At 41.8% G+C, this 24748-nt stretch overlaps 1 long non-coding RNA gene across 1 annotated transcript; it reads right to left on the reverse strand.

Moving 5' to 3' along the window:
- Positions 1–6149: 6149 nt before the first annotated feature.
- LOC123602740 lies at positions 6150–13612 on the reverse strand. Its single transcript, XR_006714530.1, has 3 exons — positions 13563–13612; positions 7519–7594; positions 6150–6369 (listed from the first exon to the last, which is right to left on the reverse strand). It is a non-coding gene; the product is annotated as an uncharacterized LOC123602740 (long non-coding RNA).
- Between the last annotated feature and the right edge of the window lie 11136 nt (positions 13613–24748).

Raw genomic sequence — 24748 nt, forward strand, 5'->3', positions numbered from 1 at the left:
TCCCAAAAATAAATAAACGTTGAAAAAAAAAAAATTTATAGCAGGTGGCTTATAAAGGGGAAACCCATTTTCTCAAATTTCTGAAGGCTAGAAGTCCAAAATCAAGGTGCCAGCATTGTTAGTTTCTGGTGACAACTTTCTTCCTGCTCTGTAGATGGCAAACTTCTTGTGTCTTTGCATGTCAGGGCCTCATGCTCATGACATAATCTAAACCTAATTATCTCCAGTATCTGATGCCACCTCCCAATACTGTCACAATGGGGATTAAGGCTTTAACAAATAATTTTTCTTATGAGGACACAATTCAATCCCTAGCCATTATCAAGAATTTTGCATTCTTCTATAAGACTAGAATTAAGTGTGGTAGGCGGAATCATGTTTCTCTGGCAGATACGACTGAGGTAGGAATCGTGATATGGGGAAATTGGGTGCTCTCCGTGTGATCCCATGGGTCCTTAAAAATGAGAGGGAGGCAGAAAAAACAGTCACTACTCTCCAGAAATAATAATTACCTCAACATTTACAATCATATTTTCACTTTTCTTGTATTACATTTAAGAGATCAGGTGCCCCTTAATATTTTCTTGGATTTGTCTCTATTATCGTAATACCTTACGCACACATATCCTTTACTGTTCTTTCCTAAAGCATCATAAATCTTCTGTTCATGGATTTTTTTTTTTTTTTACTTCAGTACTTGCCCTCTCAGGTAGCACTGTATCTTGTCGTTGGACCTGTAGAGTTTAGGTCAACTACAAAATTTAGAGGGACCAGTAATCACTTCAAATCAGTACTGGAGTCCAGTACGGGAAACAATACTAAGTCATGAATGGCTCCACCTGGTACCTTGAGACACTCCCTCTTGGAACCCAGACATCATGACATGGGGAAGCCAAACAAGCATGAGGAGGCCATCTCTTCCCGCCTTAGTCCCAACTAAGGTCCAGCCACTACCTAGCATCAACTACCAGACATGTGAGTGAGCGTGCCGTGAGATTATTTCTGTCCCCAGCCTTTGATGCTGTCCTACTGAAACCAAGTGGAGCTGAAATGAGCTGCCCTTGCTTTAAGCAACTCATTATGTTTTGGTGTGGTTTGTTAAACACACACAGCAAGAGAAAACTTTAGTAACTTCCACATTTCTACCAAACCAGATACATTTTGCTTTATCCTCAGTATGGACTGACATCTAGCTTTGACCTAGCTTCATAGTCTGATGCCTCATCACTCATGCACTGCTTCCCACAGTATGAGTGATGGTTCCTTACATCCATCTCAGTACAGAGCCTTGTAGTATTATTTTGTTCCTTGCTCATGTAAATCCTACCAATTCTTCAGGGTCCGTAATTCAGACCACACAATGACTATGTGTATGGCTTTTGCCATATCCAAGAGCACTGGAAAAATCAGTAGCCTAATTTTCTTTGGGCGAAACACCTCTTCCTAGCACCCTATCCAAAGGCTTTCAGTATGGTGAACTTGAGTTTCCGGTCTAAGGCGTGGAAGGGGCCCAGACTTACCCAGTTGGCATATTCCCTCTTCCTAGCCTTGTGATAATTTCAATATTGAACACATGCCCTGAGCTGGTCAAGTGAGATGGAATCCTGGAATGTTCCCAAAATGATCATTTAGTTGTTCCTGCTGAATCATAAGGCTGTCAGCCCAGCACTGCAGTGGCCAACACAGAGTGAAAGCCTGCCTGAGAATGAAGCCAACCTAGAAGAAATTAGAGCCCAGTGTCTGCTTTCTCACACCATCACTGGAGCCCCGGGGTTCAGCCATATCGCAAGATGGATTGTCACTCCACCTTACAACCTCTTAGTTTCGTAAGTCAAGCAGTTCCCTTTCTGGCTCAAAGGCAGACTGAGTTAGATTTCTATCACTGGTTAAATACAGAGTCTATCTTTATCCTCAATACAGTGTTTCCTGAATGCCTATTTCAGAGGCGATTCTGTATTCCGGGTCGAGACATGAACATTAGCAAGATCAGGTCCACGAGGCTTACGCACTTCCACTCCTCCTTCCGTCCCTTTAGTGGAGTTCCTTGTGACGGTGTGGGAGTACAGCACTTCTCACACACATTGCACAGTATGATTACTGCATGCGTGCCATTTTAAGCTTTGCAAAGACAGCAGTCATTCACTTTACGTGATGATTTAAAAACGCATGTAAGAGAGGGTGGGCATATAATACGCATGCAGGACTTAGTATTGTTTTCTTTCTTTCACATTGTGCCTGGCATGGGTCTTGCCCATAGGTGTTCAGCGATGTGTATATCATCCACTGTCTCTAAGTAATACTGCGTAACATTCAGCGAACAATTATTATATGCCAGATTCAAGTACCGCCTCGGGCCACTGTCCCAGTAAGGTGAGGAGACAGGTGCTTTCCTTCCTTTTGTACACGTGGGAGAAAACTCAACCCATTAAGACTTGGAGAGTTAAAACTTTTGGCCATAGTCTTACAGCTAGTACCTGGCAGAGTGAGCACTCCAACTCGTGTCTCTTTCACAGCAAACACCTCCAAGCCACTACACTTGTATAAAATGCATGGGATTTTCTGCTTGAAAAAATGTTCAAAATACCTGTTTGGAATCCAGATCAATTGGCCGGGTTAAAAAGCCTTGAAAGCATGAGACATGTCCTCTTATTCATGCAGTGGTGCTGCCCAGGCTAGAGAAGAAACTTAGCAACATTCTGGGAGGCGGATAGGGCAAGCAGAAACTTGGAAGGCACTGCCGTAAGCTAGATAGCAGGAACAAATTGCCTGAGCTTTGTTCTTCCCACATCAGCCACAGATGTGAAGCAAATGACAAGAGTAAAAATTGCCAAAGCCTTTTCTAAAAAGTGTTGCAAATTCCATGGCTGGCAGCCAGGAAAGTGTAGCGTCCCCAGTTGTCACAAGTGCATAGCAGAACAAAGACTCTCAGGCTGCAGGGAAAGATGATAGGGTGGGAAATGAAGAGCTTATGAGGAAGCAAAATAGAAAAATCTAACCAAGGATAAATGGAGATAATAGGTCCTTGAAGGTTTCGGGAAGACTTGTACAGAGTTGGAATGTGTACGTGCGGTGAAATAAGCTATTTGTAGAGCTTGTGGCAAGTTTTCTCCCTCCGCTTCAAGGAATACGACAGGCTCACGATCAAACTTCTGGTTGTTTTTTGGGAGAAGGAAGTGCATTCATAGGCAAATTGAGAAGATGGCCATAGAATCTCTTTCTGCCTTCGAGTATAATGAAAAAAGTAAACATTTATTATAAAAGCAGTCATGAAAAAGGCAGATGTTTTTCGTCTTAATTTCCTGGTGGGTGTTATGCAGACCCCCTTAGCGTAGAACAGCTCCTCTGTGGCATGGTCCCTCCCCAGTCATCCCTTGTGGCCCGAGTGGGCACTGGAGATGCGGGGAAGACAGGAGGCTCATCAGCCCCCTGTGCACTGTGGGAACAGTGGGGAGGTGATAGTTTCTGAACCTTGGTGACATCTGCATTTTGGATCCTTACTTCTGACATCTGAATACAAGTCATGAAAACACCTTTCCCACTCAGTTTTTTGCCGAATGAAATGGGTAACAAATGTCCAGCCTCTGCCGTTCTGATTCACGTGTGCACTTTCCCCCTAATCTGAGAGCCCCGTGAAGGCAGAGACCGGGTCTTTCTAGTTCACTCCTGTGCCCCCAGGGCCTGGCACAAGACTGTGCTAAGTAAGTACATGTTGGATTGAATTAATGCCTGTGTTGTGTATTCAGGAAGATGCGGAATCGGTTTTCTGTTTGTTCTAAAGCAGCTTGTGTCGAGCAAATGCTTTACCAAGAATACTAAATTTGCCCTTAAGTGACCTGAGAGATCCCGGTGATAAGTTAAAATGACTAATCACGTTTAATGACAGAAACGGGGGGCGGGGGGGTGGTGTGGCAGAGAACTCCCTTCTGCCAACAGTAGTCCTAATGAATATATCTAGAGACCACTGTGTTAATCAAAAAGCACCTTCAGTGACCATCTACGTGAGGTCTTTGAAGGATGCCAGGCGGTAGGAACAAATCCTGTGAACATTGCTCTTCTTTGCATCTGTCCCGCGAAGAAAAGAAAATGACATACTGAAATTTGCTAGGCTTTGCTCAAAACCGTTGCTGTTTGGGTAACTGCCAGTCTAGTTTCAGCTTCCAGACACCTTTTCCAAAGATCCTTCCTCAGCATGATGGATAAATACAATAGAGAGGCAGATGAGATTTACTGAGGGCTACGGTAGCACATTTGAGAGCTGGGTGGTGGGGACGGGGAGTACCAGGCAAGTAGCAATGTCCAAGTAGGGCCTGGCGGATAGGTCAGTTAACTTGTCCATGTGATTCTGTTAGAAGTCAGGTGAAGAGGGGCACCTGTGTGGCTCAGTTGGTTAAGCATCTGAGTCTTGATCTCGACTCAGGTCATGATCTTGAGGTTCCTGAGTTCGTGCCCCACGCTGGGCTCTGTGCTGATAGCACGGAGCCTGACTGGGATTCTCTTTCTGCCCCTCCCCCACTTGATCGTTCTCTAAAATAAACATTAAAAAAAAATTCCAGGAATGAAACTATAGTTCTTCACCAATGATGGAGCACTGAAACTTTTTGGGAGTAAGTTACTCCACAAAACTCATACTGTTTCTGCTGTACCAGCATTTTACAATGTTTTTGTTTGTTTTATTTGGGTCTATTCCTTTCACCAGATTAAATACTTAGGAGCCTATTAAGGATTATGGTAATCATACTTTCTTCTTTTGCATGATTATTAAAAACATTCTAAGCTATTTTACTACGTGACTATATTAATGGTCACAATATAATCTCATAATCTTTAACTATCTTTAAAAGGTATAATAACTGTTGATTTAATAAATCCTGCACACTGATTTATTACCAAAAACTAGAAGAAAAATTACAATTTTGTCATAAATTTCTAAGTATTAGACCGGTTTTTATTTAGAGATTGCAATCATAATAAAATACAGATTTTAATTGTGGATGATGACAAACAGTGGACCAAAACCATCTTCATTTAATATTCCAACATTTTCCCTTTTCCACTTAAGAATCAATTAATGTTGATAATTTTCAAGTTTTACTTATAAAGTACAGAAGCTGGAAGGTATTAGGCTGCTATTTGCAATCATTTACCCATAAGTATGATATTCCAGATGCTGGGAGTCTGAATTCCCAATAAATAAAAAGCTAAATCAGTTATAATTGTCACAGTGCCTTCTCTTTTTAATGTTTTCTTTATTATCAGAAACTTGTTGCTGGCCTCTATTATGCATCTGACCCACAGAGCTGATGGGGAGTCTCTTAAAGAACATGTCGTCATCAGCTTTGGTTGCCGTGACAAAATACCACAGACCAGATGGCTTAGACACACAGGGATTGATTTGTCAGGGTTCTAGAGGCTGGAAGTCCAAGACCAAGGTGCCCGCAGACTGTCCCAGGTAAAGACCTCCATCCTGTGTCTTCACATGGTAGAGAGAAAAAGCTCTGTTCTCTCTTTCTTCTTGTAAAGACATGAATGCCATCATGGGGGCAGGGTCCCTATCTAAACCTAAATACTGCCCTAAGGTTCTGTCTCCACCTATCCTCACATTGGGGGTTAGGGCTTCAACCTACAGATTTGGGAGGAATACAAATCCTTGGTCCGTAAGAACAGTGTTCTAGAAGTGCTTTGGCCTACACAAGGGGGCCCCCACCTCACTCTTGGGGACTTGTTCTGGCTTTCCTCCTCCTGGGGTGAGGGATTTGCAGGGCCCAGAGGACATGCATCCTCAGAGCCCACACCATCCCTTCCAGGTGCTACTGAGGCTCAGGACCCAGAACTGCCTGTCCAAACAGGCTGTTCATGGGATGGCACAGCCCTTTCCTTAGGGACCCTGCTCCTGACTGCGGGCTGTACTGCCAGAGTAGAATCTCTGCTCAAGAGATAGCCATTGTGATTGCGGGGGAAGAACTGGCTGGAACTTGGAGTACTAGCTGGGAAGCCCTAGGCATGAATACAAGATAGAACCGAGGACGGAGAGAAGGGAGGATTGTGGAGACCCGGCTCCAGGCCCCCATGTTTCAGAGCAAACTCTGAAAAGGACAAGAATTCTACATGCAAGCCCCGCTTTCCAGGTGATGAAGGAGATGGGAGTGTCAAGATGGGAGGATAGACATTTTATTTCAGATGGCGCTGGGGTGGCAGGTGTGTTTTTCGATATCAGTAATTTGGATGCATCTTGTCTAACCATAAAGGGACTACTGGCCAAAACCATCTTGGTAGCTGGCACTGTTGAGCTGAGTAATAGGCCACCCGAGTCCGGAGTTGGCTCTTTGCGAATGGCCGTACAGATTTAACTTGAGCATTGACGACTGCTTCCTGTGGAGAGGAAAATACATATAGGATAATAATTTGATTAATTTAACAAAGCCTTCTTTCATTCCTACTGTCCCTTGTGTTCCCCTCATAGGCTGCCCCTCTGTTGTCCTTGTCGTTGGAACATCATTTGGCACTCCTGGGAAGTGAGTAGTGTTGTTCTCTATGTCTATTTTTAAAAACTTTTTCACTTAATGTTGTTTTTAGGCTCTATTAATATTGCTGTAGGGATCAAGTTTATTGCTTCTAACTCCTGCTCATTGTCCACGGAACCCAAATATCTTCTCTTTCTTACCTATTCCCCTCATTGTGGGCACCCGGATGGCTGCCCAATCTCTGTGATGACAAAGAAAATACGACCATAATGAACACGTTCTTTGTGATGCTTACCAGGCTGAGAATTTCTCTGAGGTATTTCCCCAGGAGTGGTATTGTTGACAGAGCTTAAGCTAATTTATTTCATCAAACACAGGTGGACTGCTTTCTAGAACTGCTGTACTGATTTTATGTTTAAAACATTTACAATTTTTGAGAGGGAGACCACACCTACGTGAGAGTAGGGGAGGGGCCGAGAGAGGAGGACTGAGACAACCTGAGCCCCAGTCAGACGCTAAACTGACGGAGCCACCCAGGCACCCCTGCTTTACCGATTTTAACTTCGAGGAGCTGTTCACCTGAGTCCTTATCCCACCAACACTTGGTAATACCCGGTTTTCAAAACCTGGCCATTCTCATGAAATCAAGTGGTCTCTATACACTGTGTTTTACTCCCAGTGGGGACATGAACCAAGAATCCCAGTTTCCTTTTTGAACCTTATGTTGTGGGGCTAATGTCTTTGCTTACATAGTCTCGTTCTCCGTGGAGACTGTAAAGCCTTTGGTTCACTAATGTTTTTTGGTTTATATGGCTGCTCGGCGCCAGGTATAAACAAGGTAACGGTGCCGTCTAATAACGGGAAGTGCGGACCAGGGTGGTGCTGGTGATGTGTGTGTAATTCACAAAAAGCGCACTGAGCTCTCCATATTCACCGTTTCTTCTTTTCCCCTTTTGACTTGATCCCTTTGCTTTTTGTATTTTCCTTAACACCAATGTAAAGAAATATCCATCTGACTGGACGTACAAATTCACCCTACTAATGTTTTCATTTTTACCTGATTTTTTAAGGACTTACTGAGCTTTGCCACAAGCAGAGTACACAGCTTCATTCCTCAGGGAGAGCTGGAGCTACTGCACAAGAGGAAGCAGAGTAAAGGTAAGTAGTGACACAATTCTCACACAATTGGCTTTAAAGGGAACGCAGTTCTGTAGCATTAAGGGAAACAATGTGCCTAGAACCTAGTCATTTACTTCTTACAGACAGGTAAGCGTGCAGATGTAAAAGCCTGATCAGTGGGTGCCTGGGTGGCTCAGTGAGTTAAGCCCTGATTTTGGCTCAGGTCATGATCTCAGGGTTCGTGGGTTTGAACCCCGTGTTGGGCTCTGCGCTGACAGTGCGGACCCTGCTTGGGATTCTCCCTGTCTCGAAATAAATAAACTTAAAAAGAAATAAAAGCATAATCAGCATGATGGCTCCCCAGTAAGAACTTCAAATTTTCATTAGCATCTTTCCATGCCATTTGAGGGGAGAAGGCCCCAGCATGTTCTCCAGGAAAAGGTTTGATGTTGAGTCAGAGAACTTGATGATACGGCCAAATTGTACACTTATGTTTATTTACGGTCAACTCTGTTTTTTTCTGGTTTTATGTACATGCCATGGGCTTTTAACTGGGTTAATAAATATGCCTGGCTTTCTTTTGTGCTCTCTGCCTTTTATGCTACTGTTTAGACAGTTGACTTTCCAGCTGTTTGTCTCCCCGAAGCAAGGCAGAGGCCTGAGGGTGGGTCAAGAAAAGAGAGTTCAGCATTCTGGTAGGTCAGTGACCAATATGTCGGCAGGTATGATTTTTTTTTTTGAAACCTATGAGGACTGCGCCCTGCAAGAACCCCAGCTGGGGATAATCAGAAGTTTGTAGAAGAATTCTTTTAAAAATGTGAAACTGTACTGGTAGAATGAAATTTGATCTCTGGATGTTGACAGAGCTACTTGACCTTGAGAAAGAGGTTCATTATATTGAAAGTATTGTCTCCATCTCTTGCTACTTAAAACTCTATCTTGTTAGGATTGATGCCAACATCTGTTTCACTGTGGCCTCTCTTTTGGGCATTCCAGAACTCCAGGGAGCAGAGCTTCATCGTAGGACAGAGGGGGACTCTTGGTCCTCACAAACGCACACCAGAGAGCCATGCGAAGGATGCTCAAAGGGATCTGCATGCCAGGATTTGGAATCTCACCTGTGCTGAGGGAGTCTGTCACACGGACTCATGTGGTAGGTGACCTGCTACTTTCCTATTGCTCAATGATAGTTTTCCACTAATAGATAGCCCCTTTTGGCCATTATGGTAACATGGAAGGGGATGGCAAAATCTAGCAAGAGAAAAACTATTCTTTCAGGCAGGTAAGAAACACCATCAATTATGGATCATATCTTACTGGGTTAAGTACATTGTTTGGATAGTTTCAATTAATATGGCTTTATGATTAGTGTGAAGAAGTTACTTTTTAAATTTTTTTTTCAACGTTTATTTATTTTTTGGGGGGACAGAGAGAGACAGAGCATGAACGGGGGAGGGGCAGCGAGAGAGGGAGACACAGAATCGGAAACAGGCTCCAGGCTCTGAGCCATCAGCCCAGAGCCTGATGCGGGGCTCGAACTCCCGGACCGCGAGATCGTGACCTGGCTGAAGTCAGACGCTTAACCGACTGTGCCACCCAGGCGCCCCAAGAAGTTACTTTTTAAATGAAGATCTTCATGGCCTGCTAATTTTTGACAGTAACACCCACTTATTTCTTACCCGTCCTGGTTGTTCTTGTAATTTATCATTGTGCCTATCACACAGTGGGAGAAAATAGGTCTCAACCTTCAGCAAGTACCTATTTAAAGTTGTGCTCATTAATAAGCACTTCTAGGAAGCAAAAAATAGCCCGAAGAAGCAAAAAGGATCGTCTGTATAGAATCTTAAGTCCATTTTTAGATCATCCGTGAATTTATTTTCATACTGACTATAAAAGCAAAAAAGATGTTTCTTTCTGTTGGTAAATGAGAATTGCTTGGGTGTCTGAATGAAGGAGACAGGGCTTGGCTTATGTTGCCTGAGGGGACATGAACTCAGGGTAACGGGCAGGCTTCCTCCTGTGCTCTGCCCTGCCTCCATCTTGCTATGCGTGGGGAAATGAAGCAATTCCATTCTTCCTTTAATATGAATGTGTTGATCGGGCATTTCCTTGAGGGGAGGACAAGACAGGAAGCCTAGAGTGAACCGTAGAGCATAACTGACACGACCTCCTGCGCCCACTTGTTTCTTCTGCTTCTTGCCCAAGGTTTGCACGGTGGTGGCCGAAATGGACTCAAGTCCTGGATTCCGGTGTGGATTCCCATCTAATCCGTTCCGTCTTCTACAAGATGAGAAGCATCATCACCTCCCAGGGTGAGTCAATCCAGCCCAACGTGATGGAAGGTAATACTACTACTATTAGTTAAGTCCACAAAAATATCCCTCTTACTACATTTTTCCCTTGGGAATGACTGTATGTTCAGCCCAATACTATGGAACATTCCTTACTGTTGAGGCTGTGTGACAAGCCAGCCCTGCGCCCCCTTAGTGGAGCTCTGATGTATCTGTTTTGGTGTCTGACAGGGTAGAGAACTTGCCAGTTATGGCTACACTGTGGTAGGACACAGTTCCTGGCCCACATGAACCTGGGTGTGCTATTAGATAAGACGACAACACATTCTTTCATTTGAAACAAACATTCTGATGAAATTCTAGGCACAAAGGAGGAAGCTGGTCTTTTCTCCATCTAGCGGGAATTTCTAAAGTGTCCCCAGAATTCAGAGGACCTGAAGTTGAGCTGACTTTGAGCTGGGGTTGTGAACATACGGTGTGCTTCCAGAAAGGCAGTAGTACCTTCTTAATAGAAAGGTTTGTTTACTTTTATAAGCATTTCATTAATAGTGCGGTAACTCGTACTGTGGATTTGGGAAAATCATTCTTGTGACTATTTGATATAACTAGAAGTGGTTAGCAGGAATTAGGTTTCCTAAAATACTGATTTTCCTGCAGTTAATGAAACATTTATATGCTAACACCTGCATCAAATTAAAGGCTGGCATGTCTTCGTCTATCCAGTGTGGTCCCAGACCACCACCTGGGAGCTTGTTAGAAATACTGATTCACAGGCCCTCCCCAAACCTACTGGTCAGAATCCATATATTTTTTAAAGGTTTATTTTATTTCTGGGGGGGGGGGGGGCAGAAGACCTCTTCTGACAGCAGGAAGCCCAATGTGGGGCTTGAACTCAGGAACGGCAAGATCATGACCTGAGCCGAAGTTGGATACTCAACCAACTGAGCCACCCAGGCATCCTAGAATCCAAATTTGAACAAGATGTCTGATGGTGATCTGTCCACTGAAGTTCAAGAACACTGCCCCAGTAGACCTCACCCTCAGTTTGAAAAAGAGATGGAGAAGGCAAGAATTACTTTGGTGCTCTTGTCACAGAGGAATAATGAGAATCAGCAAAGCAGCTTAATTAGCGACTTGCTCATCTGGGTAGACGAGCACTAGCCAAAAGAAATAATGTGAGCTACATGTGTAGTGGAAAATTTACACTCAGCACATTAAATGGGGAAGAGGAAAGGATAAAATTAATAATACATCCAAAATACTACCATCTCAGAAGGTAATCAACATGAAAAAAAAATTGAGGTATTCTACATGGTTTTTCATGATAAACCTTATGTGCGTATTACAGTCACAGCAGTTTGTACTAGCCTGATGTCAAGTGCTCAGCAGCCATATGTGGCCAGTGGCTACCATATTGACAGTGAGGATGTATCGTATCCATCGTACTGCAGAGGGTACTGAATTGCCTAGTAAAGGGGACAGAATCAGGCTTCCCAGCCTGCATGCTGGAGATGAACACATGGATAAAATGACAACTAGACATAAAGCATCAGAAGCATAGGATGTTCTGTCAATTGATAGCTACCATTATTCAAAGGAAGGTAATGGGAAATTATAGGATATATGTATACACACCCATTATATCTATATCTATATATCCACAAACACTTTTCCTGAACAATTGGAGAGTAATTCATAGACCCAAGCAGCTGTGTCCCTGAATCTATTAGTAGGTATTTCCTGAAAACATTTTCTCACGTAATTTTCACTTCAGGATTCAGTCACATTCAGTTATTATGCTCCTATGGCTTCCTGAAATCTAGAAAATTTTCTCAGACTTTTCTTTGGAAAAGAGTGAGTGAGGGGCGCCTGGGTGGCGCAGTCGGTTAAGCGTCCGACTTCAGCCAGGTCACGATCTCGCGGTCCGTGAGTTCGAGCCCCGCGTCGGGCTCGGGGCTGATGGCTCAGAGCCTGGAGCCTGTGTCCGATTCTGTGTCTCCCTCTCTCTCTGCCCCTCCCCCGTTCATGCTCTGTCTCTCTCTGTCCCAAAAATAAATAAACGTTGGAAAAGAGTGAGTGAAAGGAGCTTGACGTTTTTTAGAGAGAGAACAGTTACATTTTGAGATATACCCCCTAACTTGGTGTGTCCTCATGATTACCTTTGGGTTATCTATTTGGGAAGGTAAGCCAAATAGCTGGTAATGAAGGTACCAGTAAATAGTGGGAATTCAGTACCACCACCAGGAATGACGGGATCTTCCTGTCCTTGGATCTCTTGCAGGTGTTTCCATTGCCTGGACTTAACAAGAAGAGGAAAAGCAAGGCAATGCAAGTAAGTTAGTCCTGAGCAGTCAGCCTCCTGGACCAGAGAGAACAGAATAGCACATAGACTGGATGTTGGGGGGATGCAGGAAAACAGGAAATCACTACCACACCAAGGAAAGAAAGCAGGGTGAGCTCTCCAAGCACAGGGAGCAGAATTTGCCAAAGCACTGAGGTATCAAAGGACAAAAAGTATGGAGGAGCATTGTGGACTGTATGTAGTCAGGGAGGTTAAGAAGCCAGGCGGCTGAGCCCATTTTGTTAAGCATTAGGTATCAAACTAAGGACTTGGAAATTGATGCCATGGACAAACATTTTTGAGGGGAGTTACACGATCCGATTCATGTTTGAGAAAATAGCGATTAGTGGCAAGGGAGCAGAAATGCAAAAGCAGTGGAAGTCAGGGTAAATGCCACAGTTGAGGGCAGATGTAGAGAAAAGGAGACAAAGAAGAGGCATTTGGGACATTTAAAACGTAGAGGGAAGGGTCTAAGATGCTTGAGGTTTAACTAATAATTAGTATTATTGATAATGGCAGCTGACAGACAGTGGGTCCCTACTCTCTGACACTAGATTAGAGACCTCATCAATCTCCAGAAGCAGGTGTTATTATCACAGTGGTAATTATAAGAAAGGAAAATGTTTCGGTGGATGATAATACCATGAATCCACGTAGAATGTCTGAAGTTGCCAGTGTGGCACAGAATGGATCTTTACCAGTACGCCATTAGAAAAGGGGACAGGGAGGCTTTGGAGAGGGATGCGGACTGGTGCTGGGCACTTGGGACACATCACATTGTTGACGAAACAGCTGCAATCATAGTATATATGACACTGACTAGGATAAATACTGAATAGGAACAAATACTACCGTGTGTTAAGCAACGTTAAAGAAAATGTCAGAGATGTTAAATGGAAAGAAGAATACCGTATGTAGCCATATTTGGTGTTGGGATAATTGGCCTATCCGAATTTCCTCTCGTGATAATTCTGACTTTCCAGCTGGCCCAGATTTGTAAAGGACACACAGTTTATTACCTTGAAAATAGGATTTCTGGTTCAACTTGGCTACAAGATCCTGAACTCACCTCCTCCCAAGGACATGAACCTACAACCACCTAAGGAATAGTTTGCTCTAAAAAAGACCTAAATACTAGCTAAGTAGCTCCTACACATGAGGCAAAGAAGAAAAAACCCACATGGAAGTAGGTAGGAGACCCTGAGACTACCTGGCTGTGGGAGCCACTATCAGAAGGAAATTCAGTGTCCACAGCTTTTTCCTGAGGAGCTCAGGGTTTTAAATTCCCCATCAAGCACCCCAACTCTTGAGACTAGCACCCAACTTTAAAAACCAATGGGGTTTGGGTACCGGGGTGGCTCAGTTGGTTAAGTGTCCGTCTTCGGCTCAGGTCACCAATGCCCAGCTCCTGACATGGAGCCTTGTGTTGGGTTCTGTGCTCAGAGCCTGGAGCCTGCTTCAGATTCTCCCTCTCTCTGCTCCTCCCGTGTCTGCCTGCACTCTATCGATCTCAATTTCTCTAAAAAATAAAGATTAAAAAAAAAAACTGATGAAGTTTACATCCGCTAAGTCCCTAAGGCTACAGAAGTAGTTCAAGGGCTCCTGGGCCAGCATTCACCTGCCCCAGGACCTGTGAGGAAAGAGACTCATGTGCTTATTTTAAAGCACCATTTTCATGCTCTATGGCTGCTCTGATTGTGTAGCACCAGGATCTAGCCCCGGGAGAACTTTTACATGCATCTGGTACCCCGTTTTTTTATGTCTGGTGCCTTAATTTTTTGTGGCTCCCAGCCAGGAGGTACCCAGCTCTGCTGGACGGGGGTTTCCTAAGTCCCACAGGACTAAAATAATCAAAGGAAGTTCTTGGCCGGCTATAACCCGTAGGGTACTGCATCAACAGACTGAAACACACCCTTTTCATGTGAAAGAGTCCGATTTATCATGCAGCTTTGGCCTGAGGGTCAGGATTCAGGTTTGGCGCTCATCTATGGATCTACATAGGCATTCTCAGGTACCACAGGCCAGTGGATACCAGCTACGCACGGCCCCTTAGCTGGGCTCTGGCTGATGGGTATCTCCCAGAAAACTTCTCGACTCGTCTGGTGCCTCAATTTTTGCAAATTCCACCCAAGGGACACCTCTAGGTGACTAGCAGGGTTTATGCCCCAGAAGACTGTATACAGTTGCATGATTTGGAAGCTGACACTCAGGCAGCAGCTTTTAATCAGCCCCCGGCCAGGAGCTGAGATCCTCCACCTGCAGATAATGACAGGCTGTGGCACATCCTCAACCCCTGATAGTGACTAAAAATAAAATGAGCTGTTTGGAAAATCCCAATGGTTTGAGAGACAATAGAGAGCTAGAGAAAGATGAGGTTCATCTCCTACCGGAGGCCACTCCTTCAACACTGGGAGAAGTGGCTGTTACATAGGAGTCACTGAGCTGAAGAACACCAAACTGAAATGAAAATTATCCTAGAGGGATGCCATGCAGATGAAATGAAGCAGAAGAAAAAGTCAGTGAACTAAAAGACAAGGCAGTGGAATGCACCCAATCAGAACAGCCAAAAAGAAAAGAAAAAACAACAGACAAAAGTAAAAACAGCTTAAGGAACTGAAGAAACAACGCAAGCATACCGACACTCAACATTCCCATTACAGGACTCCCAGAATGAGGAGTGAAAAAGAAAGAGGCAGAAGACTTATCTGAAAAAATAATGTCTGAAAACACCCCAATTTCAGGAAGGAAAAGGACATCTGATCCAGGAAGCCCAGAGAGTTTCAAATAAGATGAACCCAAAGATAAGGAGGGAATCTTAAAAGTGCCAAGAGAAAAATCTTGTTAAGATCTGTGAACCCACAAAAGACTCTCAGATCTTTGCAGGCCAGAAATGAGTGGCAGGATATCTTAGAAGTGCTAAATAAAAAATCTTTCAACCAACAACACTGTATCAGACAAAGGTGTCATCAGAATTGAAGGACAGAGAGAGTTACCAGATGCTAGGAGTTAGGCAGATGCTAAAGGCCTTCATTACCACTAAACAAACCTATAAGACATGTTAAAAGGACTTCTACAAGCTTGAAAGAAATGGCACTAATTAGTAACAACAAGACATATTAAAGCATAAATCATACTATTACAGGTAAAGAGATAACAAAGGTGGTGGATCATGTATATCATTTTAAAAATCACTTATCAAGCAAGTATCAACATTAGAGGACAAAAGTTGAAAAAATACAGTATGTGGATGGGAGAGAGCAAAATTTGAAGAGTTTAAGAATGCATTTAAACTTAAGTCATTATCAGCTTAAAATAGATTGCACTTATAATGAGGCTTACGTAAAACTTACAATTAAGTATACTGTCGTCCCTTGAACAACATGGGTTGCAAATACACAGATGAATTCATATATGTGTTCATCAACTATGTTAATATTGGTAGCATGTCCAGTCAGCAATTGGCTGTGAGTAGTTAAGGTCTGGGGGAGTCAAAAGCATGGGGTGGGGATCAGTGCCTTTAACCTCTGCCTTGTTGAAGAGTGAATAGCAGATAACCAAAAAAAGGGAAGATAAAGGAATCAATGAATACCACTGCAGAGAAAGTCATGAAATCACAAAGGAAGAGAACATGAGGAAAAGAAACAGAAATACGAAAATTGTCAGAAAACAATCAACAAAATGGCAGTCAGTATATATCTATCCTATGTAACTGTAAAAATACTAATTCTTCCAATCAAAAGACAGAGGGTGATTTGATATAAAGAACAAGACCCACCTCCATTCTGACTACAGGAGACTCCCTTCGGATGTAAGGACACACACAGACTCAAAGAGAACTGATAGAACAAGACATTCAATGCAAATGGAAACTAAAAGGAACATGGAGTAGCTCTATTTTTCAGACAGAAAACCAAAATATTTATCCAGTTCTCTCAATAACTCTATGAGGCAATACTATACCCATTTTACACATAAGGAAACAAGAACACAAATTTAAGCAACCAGTGAATAAGTGACATTCAAAACTTCATATGTTTCTATAGCTATATATAAACAAAAATGAAGAAATGAGAAAACATTTTTAAAGTGAGAAAAAAGGACAATGTAATAGAAGACAAAGGACATTCATAATGATAAAGGGGTCAGTACAACAAGAGAAAATATTTATAGACCCAACATAGAAGCAGCTAAATATGTAAAGCAAATATTAACCAAGAAGACAGAAACAGACAATAAAATGTGTGACTTAAATACCCCTCCCTAACCGATGGATAGATCATCCAGATAGAAAATCGATAAACAGTGTTTGCCTTAATTGACAACATATACAGAACTTTTCAACTGAAAGCAATAAAAAACACATTCTTCTCAAATGCACATATAGCAATCTCCAAGATAGATCTTAGACCACACAACAAGTCTTAATAAACTTAAAAAAGGTTGAGAACATATCTTGATCTTCCACCATGATATGAAACTAAAAACCAATGATAGGAAAAAGCCTGGGAAATTCACAAATATGGAGATATTAAACATCATGCTACTAAACAATGGGTGAATGAAGATATCAAACGAGAAATTAAAAAATATCATACACAAATGAAAACACAACATATCAAAACATAAGGGATGCAGAAAAGCAGTTCCAAGAGGGAAGTTCATGGCAAGAAATGCCTACATCAAGAAACAAAAATCTCAACCTAAATGTATACCTCAAGGAACTAGAAAAATAACAAAAGAAGTTCAAAGTTAGTAGAAATAAATGAAATAGAGACTAAAAAGAAAATAGAAAAAATCGATGAAACTAAGAGCTGGTTCTTTGAAAAGAAATCTTTAGCTAGACTCATTAAGAAAAAGGAGAAGTCACACATAAATAAAATGAAAACTGAAAAATGACACATTACAACTTATACCACAGAAATATAAAAGACTCCAAGGGGCTCCTAGGAAAAATATACACCCCAAATTGGACAACCTAGAAGAAACGAATTTCTAGACACATCCAACTTACCACCACCGAGTCATGAAAAAAAAACCAAAAACCTAAGCACACCAATTAATAGAAATAAAATTTATTCAGTAATCAAAAACATCCCAACACATCAAACTACAGGGCTGGGGTATCTTCACTGGTGAATCCTAACAAAGATTCAAAGACTATTGACACAAACCCTCCTCAAACTCTTCTAAAAAACAGAATGGGGGACCTGATTTTCTGAACCGGTTTTACAAAACCAGTTTTATCCTGGTACTAAACCAGACAAGGACATCAAAAGCCAAGAACACACAGGCTGATATCCCTCATGAACATAGATACAGAAATACTGAATAAAATGAACAGTGCTTTGCAAAGATCATGCACTGTGAGCAAATGGGATTTATTCCAGTGATGCAAGGATGGTTCAACATCCATAAATCAACTCAAATGATACAGAAGAAGAAATGTACCTCAAAGTGATAGAGGCCATATAGGATGAATCCACAGCCAACATTACACTTAATGGCAAAAGCTGAAATCTTGTTTTCCAAGATCAGGAATAAGACGAGGATGGTTTCTTGCCACTTTTATTCAACACAGTAATTGGGATCCTAGCCAGAACAATTAGGCAACAAATGAAAGACATCCAAATTGGAAAGAAGTAAAACTGTCACTATATATTTGCACTGTTAGAACTAACAAAGTTGGTCAAGCTACAGGATACAAAATCTATATACCAGACTATGCTGTACTTCTACACACTAATAATCAACTTCAGAAAGAGAAATGAATACACCAATCCCATTTACAATTTCATCAACAAGAATGAAATACCTAAGAATAAATTTAACCAAGGGGGTGAAAGACTTGTACTCTTGAAAACTGTAAGAGCTTGATAAAGAAACCAATACATGGAAAGATATGTAGTACTCCTGGATTGTAACAAAAATTATTAAAATGTCCATCCCACACACAGCAATCTACAGATTCACTACAATTACTGTCAAAATTCTAATGTATAACTGAAAACTATAGAAAGCTTATGAGAAAAAATTGAAGACAAAAAAATGGAAACATATTCCATGTTCCTGGATAGGAAGAACAAATATTGTTAACATGTCAATACTACCCAAAGCAATCTACATATTCAATGCAATTCCTATTAAAATAACACCAGCATTCTTCACAGAGCTAGAACAAACAATCCTAAAATTTGTATGGAACCAGAAAAGACCCTCAATAGCCAAACCAATCTTGAAAAAGAAAACCAAAGCAGGAGGCATCACAATCCCGGACTTCAAGCTATACTACAAAGCTGTAATCATCAAGACAGTATGGCACTGGCACAAGAACAGAAACTCAGATCAATGGAATAGAATAGAAAATCCAGAAATGGACCCACAAATGTATGGCCAACTAATCTTTGACAAAGCAGGAAAGAATATCCAATGGAATGAAGACAGCTTCTTCAGCAAGTGGTGCTGGGAACACTGGACAGCGACATTCAGAAGAATGAACCTGGACCACTTTCTTACACCATACACAACAATAAACTCAAAATGGATGAAAGACCTCAATGTAAGACAGGAAGCCATCAAAATCCTTGAGGAGAAAGCAGGCAAAAACCTCTTTGATCTTGGTCGCAGCAACTTCTTAACACGTCTCTGGAGGCAGGGGAAACAAAAGCAAACATGAACTATTGGGATGTCATCAAAATAAAAAGCTTCTGCACAGTGAAGGAAACAATCAGCAAAACTAAAAGGCAACCGACAGAATGAGAGAAGATATCTGCAAATGACGTTAGTATCCAAAATCTATAAGGAATTTATCAAATTCAATGCTCAAAAAATGAATAATCCAGTGAAGAAATGAGCAAAAGACATGAATAGACGCTTCTCCAAAGAAGACATCCAGATAGCCAACTGGCACATGAAAAAATGCTCACCATCACTCATCATCAGAGAAATACAAGTCACCTCACACCTGTCAGAATGGCTAACATTAACAACTCAGGCAACAACAGATGTTGGTGAGAATGCAGAGAAAGCATCTCTTTTGCACTGCTGGTGGGAATGCAAGCTGGTGCAACCACTCTGGAAAACAGTATGGAGGTTCCTCAAAAAAGTAAAAATAGAACTACCCTACGGCCCAGCAATTGCACTACTAGGTATTTATTCAAGGGACACAGGGATGGTGTTTTGAAGGGGCACATGCACCCCCATGTTGATAGCAGCACTATCAACAATAGCCAAAGTATGGAAAGAGCCCAAATGTCCATCGATGGATGAGTGGAGAAGGATGATGTGTATGTATATACATATATATATATATATATATATATATATATATATATATATATGTGTGTGTATATATATATATATATATACATACACACACACACACATATATATACATATACATATGTATATATACATACACACACACACAATGGAGTATTACTTGGCAATCAAAAAGAATGAAATTTTGCCATGTTCAACTACGTGGATGGAACTAGAGGGTATTATGCTAAGTGAAATTAGTCAGGAAAGACAAATATCATATGACTTCACTCATATGAGGACTTAAAGACACAGAACAGATGAACATAAGGGAAGGGAAGCAAAAATAATATAAAAACAGGGAGGGAGACAAAACAGAAGAGACTCATAAATATGGAGAACAAACAGAGGGTTACTAGAGGGGTTGTGGGAGGGGGTATGGGCTAAATGGGTAAGGGGCATTAAGGAATCTACTGCTGAAATCACTGTTGCACTATATGCTAATTAATTTGGATGTAAACTGAAAAAATAAAATTAAAAAAATATTTCCATAAAAAATTCTAACGTATATTTCACAGAAACAGGGAAAACCCTTCTCAACTTTGTATGGAAGTAACAAAGACCCCCAATACCAAAGCAATGTGGAGAAAACAAACCTTGAGGCATCACAGTCCCTGATTTTAATCTTTATTACAAAGCTGTATTAATCAAAACAGTATAGTACTGGCATAAAAGCAGACACATAGATCAATGTAAAGAGATCCCAGAAGTAAACCCATACTTATTTGGTTAATTCGGATCAAGAAGTAAAAAATACACAATGGGGAAGGGACCATCTCTTCAAAAAGGGGTATTGGGCAAACTCATTTAAGACCACTCTCTTAAATCATATACAAAATTAACTCAAAGTGAGTGAAAGACCTGAATTTAAGACCTAAAACCATAAAACTCCTAGAAGAAAACATAGGCAGTAAACTGTTTGACAATGGTCTTGGTGATGATTTTTTGGATTTGACACCAAAAGCAAAGGCAACACAAAAACACACAAAGGATATGAATGGACATATTGTGAAGATACAGATGGCCAAAAGATAGAAGACGCTCAGCATCACTAATTACCAGGAAAATGCAAATCAAAACCACAATGAGGTATCACCTCATACCTGTTAGAATGACTATTACCAAAAACAAATAACAAGTGTTGGCAAGACGTGAAGAAAAGTGAGCAACGCGCACTGTTGGTTGGAGCGTAAATTGTTCTAGCCTCCAGGAGAACAGTATGGCAGTTCCTCGAAAACTTAAAATTAGAGCCACCATTGTCCAATAATTCCACTTTTGTGTATGTATCCACAGAAAATGAAAATACTAATTTGAAAAGATAGAGGCACCCTTATGTTTACTGCAGCATCATTTACACTAGCCAAGATACGGAAACAGACTAAGTATCCACGATGGATGTATGCATAAAGAAAATGCGCGCACGCACGCACGCACACACACACACACACACACACACACACAGGAGTAGTATTCAGCCATGAAAACAGAGAAATCTTCCTATTGGTGATAACATAGATGGACCATTGATGGTATTACGCTAAGTGATAGAAGTCAGAGGAAGACAGACACCGTATGATCTCACTGACATGTGAAATCTAAAAATCCCAACAAATAACAAGCTCACAGATACAGAGATCAGGGTGGATAGTGGATGGGCAAAATAGGTACAGGGTCGAAGGTTCAAACTTCCAGTTGTAAAATAAATGACGTCATGGGGATGTAATGTACAAATAGTTAATAACACTGTATACTGTATATTTGAAAGTTGCTAAGAGGGTAGATCTTAAATGTTCCTGTCACATGGGGAAAAATGTGTAACTACAAATGGTGATGAATGTTAACTAGATTTCTTGTGGGGATCATTTCTCAGTATACTCAAATATTGAATCATGTTGTACAGGACAAAAACTCTTGACTCATTAATGAAGTTATAGCTTGCCTTGAATGAAGTATACCAGGTTTGTTCTCGACTCTCCCATTATTTTGTTATGTAAACTTTCATAAACCACTTAACTTGTGCCTGGGAATTAGTGCTTTTTGCAATCCTAAACAGAGAACACTATTTTCCCATTGGAAAAGGAGTTCAGCAAAATATTTAAATCTTTGAACTACACGGGACAGATTTTTAAAATGTTAGTTTTATATAGTTAAGATTATAGATAGATCTTGATCAAAATCCAAAGGTCTCTTACATTAAATAGATCCCTACATTATTGTTTCTTAATAGCCTGAAATAGTTGTACTATATACTTTTCATTTTGAGGAGCCAAATGGAAGATATTTTGCATGTGGACTAGGAACCATTTGAGGAAATATGGAAACCACTAATCTAATTTAATGCTTTCTATTACTTTGGAAACATTTATGTCATCCCTTGGTTACTGGCAGTTCCATTATGGTTTAGAGACAACAGTGGAAGATTTTATGGTTTATGCTTCATTGGAAGAAAAAACAGTCTTCAGATACCTGACCTCAGATAATTGTGAATCCACTGAAAATACACTACATATTTTTAGCGATGATATGTCTTTTAACCACAAGAAAGTGTACAAGACCATTGATCCTGGGCGTTTTCTTTTAGGATCTATGGTATCTCTTTGTGGTTTTTAACATACACTGTATATGGTTATATTGTATATTATATCTCTTATTAACTCTAGTGCCATCACTAATGTTTTAATATATAACCGTATGTGCCTCAAGGGAGCAGTTTGTGTGTTTTACTGGGAAAGAGCACACAAAAAAATCCTCCCTCCTGTTCCCTTCCATTATAAATTAATATCCACTACCAGGGGACCTCTTATGATATAAAATTGTCATCCTGTGAGTGGTATGGATGAAATTACCAGGGAGGGAGGCTGAACAGCGGCCAGAGTATGAACAAGACGGCACCTAGTCTGCTCCACGTGGGATCCCTGGCATCTTCTAGTAATTTATGATAAATAATTTACATCGCTAATGTCAAGGTTTAAAAATCTGCATTGTATTTTCAGTCACCGTCTTCTCGTCATGTGAGCGCATTTTCTGTACTGCAAAGGACTGTCCCATGGAGTCATTCTGCCAGCTCCAGAGTATTCCGCAAATGCTGCAAGAGAAGGTGTTAGCCTGCAAGGGCACCCGGAAGTTCAGTGCTTTTAGGTGACGTCGGCGCCCGCACTGCTTTTCAGTTCGGCAGCAAAGGAGTTACAGGAGAAGCAGGCTGATCCCTAATGACAGTCCTGTGTATTGTAGTGTGATGGTTGCCTGGCAACTCTACCTATAGAAACGCAATATTGGACTTGTATCTGGATTAATCCCCTCTTGTCAAGTTCTGTAGGTCTTTAATATATTAAGCTCCAAAAACACTTAAGAGCAAAAAAGGTTTGCTCGTTTGATGATGCTTTCCAAGTGCAGAAGGCTGCTGGCGGTCCACAAATAAGGGGTAGGCGGTGGTCTGAACAGGTCTGGAAAGTATGTGACTCTCTTCTTCAATGAGTTGGAGCCTCACCTGACTTACATCCCTTACTTGTACCTCTTCCAAGGACAGATCTCTGCACGACACGAACACTTAGTGACTGTCATTAACGGGTTAGCTTCCGCACTGGATATGGGCTGGGGTAAAATGTGAGGAAGACCAGACCCCCGATCTTTTCATCGGGGGTGCAGAGCGGGTCAGCTAGCACCCGTGGAGGGGGATAGTCTCACCTGTCAGCTCAGGGCACACAGCCAGCTTTCCACTGACGTCTGTCCTTTTTTTACACTCTTTGAGAGATAACAGCCCATGGTGGACTATGCCCAAAGCCCAGCCCACTGCTTGGGGCTCCCATCTAAGCTGCCCTCGCTCACCCATTCTCAAGAGGGTGCCACAGAGGAGCTTCCCACCCTGGCTTTGTGGTCCCTCGAGCTTCATCTCTCTCTGTTTCATGCCTCAGCTTTACTTTCAGAGTCTTTCCAGCTTTGGACTTCAGTACAACTCACCTTCACCCCATCCTTGATCCTCCCCTCTATTTAAATCAGGTCCGCACAGAAAAGCTGTGAGGTAAGATTGGCTAAAAGCCTGGTTTACTAATGAGAAAACTTTCCTTAGGAATAGGGGAGTATCTCAAAATTCTAGAAATGGACAGGGTCACGAGGCGAAATACATTACATTGTGTTTTTCATGCACAGGTTAAGAACCTATACTGCTAATGATACGAAGGACACTTATCATTCATTTCAGCTGGTCCAGAGGGTGATCTCTGGTCATTAATCTTCAACAGAGACATTATTTTAGTTGGCCGAGGCAGTCGAAAAGTAGTCCCCGCTTTGATCTTTGTTATAATCAGATGAACGAAAAGCCTTTTTAGTGGCCACTGAAACACTCGTGACTTCCACCAGTTGACTTTATCCTAAATCAGTACATCTGGCCACAAGGAACAAAGGGGTGAGGGAACAGAGCTGAGGTAAAATTATCTATCTCCCCTACCACTGTCACTTGCTGAGACAGCACAACATTCTCTGACACCGCTCCTCAAGAAAGGGCACACTCATTAGATGTGTTCCTGAACCCACTGGCATTCAGTAGGGGAAGGTGTAGGAGCGTATAATGGAGTAAAGGCACCTGACAGGAATGAGACCTTATACGATTGTCAGAGAAGCTAGGGAAGTAAGGATGAAGAAGAGAGAAAGGAAGGACCAGAGAACGTCACCAGCGCCTCTCCAGAAGCACTGGGGCAGGTGGACAAGTCAGAGCTTGCAGGGGAATTCGAGAAGCAGGCATGTCCAGCTTCCCAGTAGGGAAAGGAAGCACCATAAGGGGAAGGTGAGGAAGAGCCGAAGGAAAGCTACCATCTGTGGCGCCAACTGCTTGTGGGGTATTCAGCCAAACGTGTGGTGGGGAGCCTGGGGCTGCTATGGGTCAGCAGTACTGCCACTCATGAGGAAGGGCTGGACCCAAAGCTGAGGACAATGAGGACAAGCTAGTTCCATTCACCACACGCAGCAGCAGAGAGTAATGGCTGCCGCTTCATTTGTGTCTCTCCGACTCCTACCAATTCTTAGCCAGGGATCATACAGGGAAAAGGATTCAGAGAGAGACAGGGAGATGTGAAGTTGCCTGCTTTTAAGACAGCGGCCATCAAAGAGGAAAAGGATGACAAAGTTCTGGAAGATTAAACATTAACAGCAAGAGAAAATAAAAATGAGGTTTTTACAAACGCCACGTTTATAGGATGTAAACCCTCAATGGAACAGCTCTGGGA

This window comes from Leopardus geoffroyi, chromosome A1, assembly GCF_018350155.1.
Source record: "Leopardus geoffroyi isolate Oge1 chromosome A1, O.geoffroyi_Oge1_pat1.0, whole genome shotgun sequence".
NCBI classification, from domain to species: domain Eukaryota; kingdom Metazoa; phylum Chordata; class Mammalia; order Carnivora; family Felidae; genus Leopardus; species Leopardus geoffroyi.